The sequence below is a fragment of the Chrysochloris asiatica genome, unplaced genomic scaffold, assembly GCF_000296735.1.
Source record: "Chrysochloris asiatica unplaced genomic scaffold, ChrAsi1.0 scaffold00530, whole genome shotgun sequence".
Taxonomy (NCBI): domain Eukaryota; kingdom Metazoa; phylum Chordata; class Mammalia; order Afrosoricida; family Chrysochloridae; genus Chrysochloris; species Chrysochloris asiatica.
The window spans coordinates 337,450-343,627 of record NW_006409048.1 but is presented as its reverse complement, the minus strand read 5'-3'; the positions used below and the strand labels follow the sequence as shown (position 1 = coordinate 343,627).

At 44.8% G+C, this 6,178-nt stretch overlaps 1 protein-coding gene across 1 annotated transcript in view; it reads right to left on the bottom strand.

Annotated features, from left to right (window-relative positions):
- MUC16 (mucin 16, cell surface associated) overlaps positions 1-6,178 on the bottom strand; it is a 179,502-nt gene that overhangs the window by 62,996 nt on the left and 110,328 nt on the right. The gene's annotated exons all lie outside the window — the stretch shown is intronic.

Below are 6,178 nucleotides of genomic sequence, written 5' to 3'. Positions count from 1 at the left end.
GTCCCATGTCATCCGTGTAGCGCAGGTTGGTGATGGTGAAGTTGAGGGTGAAGGGGAGCCGGGCAGGTTCAGCAGCTGCATTTGGGGGAGGAAGAGGAAGATGTCCATTTGGATCGTAGTAATGGCCAGGGTTTCCTGGAACATGATTAGAAGCACTAGCAGTAGACTCAGTACAGCCACCTGCTGCAGGAGCTGAACGCACAAACATTCTAGAATTTACTAGAGTTGGAAATAATTGATTCACTCACACAAAGAGCACTTACTGAGTGCGACCATGGTAGCTCTGTAAGGAGCTCTGGTAGCGTAGTGGTTAGGAGTCAGGCTGTGAACTGCAAGGTCAGCAGTTTGAAACTACCAGCTGCTCCGCGAGAGAAAGATGAGGCTCCCGTAAAGATTTACAGCCTTGGAAACCCTGTACAAGGTTGCTGGGAGTCGGAACTGACTCCATAGCACTTAAGCACAACAACCATGGTAGCTCTGTAGGATAAGCACAGAACGGTGAACCACAGGCCTGCAGTTCAAGCCCATCAGCCACTCCATTGGAGAATGATGAGACTTTTTGCTCCCTCAATGATTCAGTCTCAGGAACCCTATACAGGGTCATTATGAGTCAAGTAGATCTTAACAACAACAATGATAATGGGGCAAGTAAATCAAACGGGAGGAACATGCTCAGCATTTCTCAAGCAGAAAGAACTGAAGTAAAAATTAAAGAGTTGAGGTGCAATAGTGAAGGGTTCTATGGGCAGATTATTGAATGATTCAGGAAGCATCAAAAGAAGATGAAAGGAATCCAGAGTCACTGTACCCCAAATAATTGGTTGCTGCTTAGTAATTTCAAGAGGTATCATGTGATCAAGAGCTGATGGTATTCAAGGAAAAAATCTAAGCTGCACCGAAGGCACAATTAAAAACCAAGGCTCCAGAAGTTAGTCGTCTCTGACAAACACCACCTGGAAAGACAAATGGTGCCAGCTAGATCCAGCTTGACTAGGACAATCAACAGGACCTTGAATAACCCGAGTTCCTGAATCCTCCTAGGGCCCTACCTCATACACGAAATCCCTATAAAAACTCCCCTTTCCCTTTCTTTGGAGAGACAGATCTGGAAGATTTTCTACTCCCCTATTCTTCTGGGTATTGATACTCAATAAACACTTTGCTCTTTGCTCTGAGTCCTGTCTCTAAATATTGGCTCCATCCAAGTGCTGTGGAGTTAGCTCTAATTCATATAAAGGGTTTCCAAGGAGCAGCTGGTGGAAACCCTGACTATAAATTGGAACCAACTCCACGGCACTTGGCTGGAACCAATATTCAGAGACAGGACTGACTTTGTTATGAGCAGTCCTACAGTGTTTATACTAAAATGCCACACGTCAGTGGCAGGTGATATAGAATAATTTTTCTGTTAATAACCATGTAAAGACTTTCACCTGTGTGGATCATAACACACTATGGATAACATGGAGAAGAACGGATATTTCAAAACACATAATTGTGTTCTTGAGGAAACTGTATACAGACCAAGAGCCAGTTACTCAAACAGAATAAGGAGCTACTGAATAGTTTAAAATTAGGAAAAGTGTGCACCTGGGTCATATCCTTTCATCATACACATTCAAACTGTATGCAGAGAAAATAATTGTGTGCCAGAGAAAACAATGGTGTATTCTTTCACCATACCTATTCAATGTGTACACTGAGAAAATAATCCTTGAAGCTGAATTATCTGAAGAAGAATGTGGCATTAAGATTGGAGGAAGACTCATTAACAACCTGTGATATACAGATGATACAACCTTGCTTACTGGAAATGAAGAAGACTTGAAATACTGATGAAGATCATGGATGACAGCCCTCAGTATGGATTGTATTTCAATGTATAGAAAACAAAAATCCTTACAACTGAATCAATAGAAAAGATCATAATAATCAGAGAAAAGAAGAAAAGTCCAAGATTTCATTTTGCTTGGATCCACAATTAGTGTTCATGGAAGCAAAAGTCAAAAGATCAAAGGATGTATTACGCAAAGAAGTCACTTCATGGACTAAGGTGTACCTAACCCAAGCCATGGTGTTGTTAATCAACTCATATACTTGCAAAACTTGGACAATGATTAAAAGACATCATATAGTGTCCCCACTGAATAGTTTTTATCTTGTCTAGATGGGTCTGGTGAAAAGACATGGGAATAAGATTCTTATGATTCAACAGTGAGTAATTGTTATCATGACTAATTGCGACTGTCACAACTGTAAAGGTAGAAGTTTTCTAACAAAAATGGGGGAGTAGTTAATTTTGCAGTGCAGGAACAGAGAACCCTAGGACCATCAACTGAGAAGAGCATGAGTGGAATGTGGGACCCTATCCAGAAAAGCAGTGACACCAGAAATGGAGACAGAGATGAGGACATGGAAAGAGGGAGCAGCTGAGGACTCTAACTCAAGGAAAGAGAGAGATTAAGTACTGGCAGCTAGGAGGCAGGCTTGCAGAATGTGCCCTTTGGTTGTTTAAATGATTATTTATTCTTGAGTGTTTTTGTGTACATTCCAAAAAACAAAACAAAAAACCAGAGGGAATAGACATAAATACTGAATGGTAATGCACGGAGGAGATTGTAATCATTGCAGTGAAACAATGGTGTAAAGTCGATGTTTTCCAATGTAAACTATCACTCCGTTCACTATTTAAAAAAAAAAGAAAGAGACACACCATAGAAGAATTGATGCATTTGAATTGTGGTGTTGGGAAAGAACATTGAAAGTACTATGGACTACCAGGAAGAGCAAACAAATCTGTGTTGGAAGAAGTACAGTCAGAACACTTCTTAGAAGCCCGAATGGTAAGACTTTGTTTCTTCTACTTTGCATATGTGGTCAAGAAGGACCAGTCCCTGGAGAACAACATCATGCTTGGCAGAGTGGAGGGTCAGTGAAAGAGAGGAAGACCCCCAATGAGATGGACTGACACAGTAGTAGCAACAATGGGCTCAAACATAGCAACAATTATGTGGGGTTGTAGGATAAGCACTGGACTGCCAAATCAGTTTGAACCGCAAGGTCGCTGCTTTAGACACATCAGCCACTCCTTGGAAACCCTATACAGGGTTTCCTGTATGAGTTGGAATAGACTCGACGGCACTGATCAACAACAACATTAGTATGGAGTGAGTTTTAAACCTAGTCACTTCTGAGTTATAAAAAGAAGATTCGTCACAGAAGTACAGGCAGAAACTGGGAATCTAGATTCTCACATGAAAATCACCAAGGAAGTGAGGAATGCTGGGGAAAAGAAGCTAAAAGAAGCAAGGATAGAGAGCTTTCCCCTATAGCTAGTGCCCTGAATCTGGACTTCGGCCTCCTTAATTATGAGAAAATAAATTTCAGTTCTTGAACTCCTTCCACTTAACTACTGCTGTCCCCGCAGCACTAGGAATGTAAGACAGGATTCTGGTAGTGTGATCATGTGGTCAGGGCGATAATCACACAATAACCCTACAGAGGTATCTGTAAGAGGGATATGTCCATGAGGGACATCCAACCCAAGGAATCAGGAAGGCTTCTCAAAGGAAGTACCATTAGGTATAACTGTAAGGTTGGAATCCTGGTATGATGCTGTAGGATAAGCACTGGGCTGATAACCCCAAGCTTGGTAGTTCAAACTCATCAGCTGCTTCTTGGAAACCCTATACAGGGGCACCATGAGTCAGAGCTGATTCAACAGCACGTAACAACAGCAACATACGAATGGATATGAGTTTGGTAATTGGTAGCTAACAACTGGAAAGAGTAAGATAGACAGGATGAACAGCCTGGGCAAAGGCCTGGTGTTAGGGCCAAGCAGCGACATATAAAGAACCAGAAGTCCTTTCATTGTGGGCACAGGAAGGCACTGGCAGGCTCTTCTATGCCCAGAAAGTGGAGGCTGGAACTAATAAGAACAGAGGTTGGATGTGACTTGAGGTCAGGTAGAGACATTCAAAGATAATCAAGACAAGAATTAGGTGGACAAATCTAGAGTGGTGGCTACTGCATTCATCCTAGCAGATGATGCACTGGTCATCTGAGTAAAGTTTTAGGCGATATGGATGCAGAGAAAGGAAATTCTCCAGAGAGGGATGGGTGTGGAAGGTGAGGAATAGGGTGGACCAAGGTTGTCATGCTTGCCTTAGCCTTTGATGATGAGGTAAGGAGCAAGTCTGAGGGACAATGATGACTTCAGGGTGGACATGATGAGACCAAGCAGCCTCAGTGATGTTCCATGGGGTAGACTGACAAGGGGTAGGGAGCTGCTGCGGTGTGTAGGTTTGGGAATCCAGAGGGCAGATGGCTGATAAAATCCACACACATGGAGAAGCTCCCTCAGAGAGAGTGAGTGAAATCCAGAGGGCAGATGATTGATAAAATCCACACACATGGATAAGCTCCCTCAGAGAGAGTGAGTGAACAGCGATGGAAGAAATGATTTCATTATCAATGAGAGCCTGAGGCCTTTCCTACCTGTGGGTTTGGTGGTGAAGGTAGGTGCCAGAGAGGATGCTGGGAAGGACGTGGAGGTCATACCTGCTGGGGAAGAAATACCAAGATTGAAATGAAAGGTGAGTTAGTGGTAAGGAAATGGTAATGGATGGTGGAAGTGTGGTGCTGAAATATGGAAACAGTTCTCTCATGGCCCTCTCAGCCCAGGAACGGGCATTGACCTCAAAGGATGACAACTCAGTTCACGTTCTATGTATGTACTCTATACCCCTTTTCTTTCTTGATGGTAATTAGTGAGGGAAGGAGCTGGCAGGCCCAGTAACTCCTACTTAGGAGACATCGGGTGGTACCAGCCACACAGGGATGGATATTGGGGTCTGTAATACTTACTGTTTGATGAGGTGGTTGAGGTCCAGTTGGTGTAACCTGCAGATGGTGAAGAAAGCAGAGAGAGAGAGATAAACAATGAGGAGGGGACTGGGCAATAGGAGAGTTGCTAGGCCATGGCAAATGTGATACCTTACCAGGAAGACAGAGCCCTCACCTGGTGAAGATCCAAGGACATACAACCCCTTCTGCCCAAGAGAGACAGAGGCTTTGTTCAAAGCCTTCCAAAGAAATCCAGATGGAAGCCTGAACTTGGGGTAATGACTCTGCCCTAGCAGACCCACCCAGCAATGAGGAGGAGACCTCCATCCCAGCAGGGTTCTCACCATTGACATAGAGACTGTCCCTGTCCAAGGTGTAGGGGCCCAGCTGGGTGACCCCATGGGTTAGCTGGTTCAGCTCCCAGTAAAGTCCTTCTCTATCTAGCCTTGGGCCCTTGGGGTCAAGATGGTAGGTGCAGATGGCGTCAATTTTGGTGGCTCCCCCATGCTTCTCAGGCCTGGGGAGAGAAAATGAGATAACAAATAGACCCCCCCAGGAGTGGTCCTGAGATTGTGAGGGCAGGATCGGAAGGGGTCAGAGGTAATGAGAAGCCTGGTACAGAGTTAAAATCAGATTTCGATTCTCGGAGGACACCAACTGCTGGTAAACCTGGGACTGTGAGCAGAGTTGTATGTGCAAACTTTTCATTAAATTGGAAAGCTGAAACCTGCACACCCATGACATGGGGGCAGGAGAGGTCACACGTGAAACCAAGGGATGGGATTTGAGTTTAAAGCAAGTGGAGAAGGCACCTTTGGATTCTGGAGAGGATCAGTGGGGACAGGATTTAACATTTGAAGGACATGCCCTCCTGGGTCAGAGGAAGTGGGGAGAGAGTTCAGAGGGTGACCAGGGAGGATGAGGTCCTACTGCTGGGCTCTGCAGAATCTGGGATTTGGAAGGAAGGAGGACCAGGAGACACTTGGGTCCTGGAGTCTGTGCCTCCTGAATTCCACCTCTGCTGACACAATGTATTAGGAAGGGCAGGAAGGAAGTCGACCAAAAGTCTTGGGCCTGGTAGCACTCGGAACAAACAGCCTCCCAGGTGTCCTTTCAAGGGGTCTCAACTGCACAGGTCATTCTGCAGCCCGAATAGAGGGGGCTGACCTTGGTGTTCTTGAACAAGGCCTCAAAGAACTGATCAACACAAACCACAGCTTCAGCTACTCTGAGACCAGAAGTAGATAGATGATGGCCAGCTACCACGACCAATCGTTCTGAACAGGGACACGCTTCATAGATCTTGATAAAATGGGAGAAATCTAAGGAA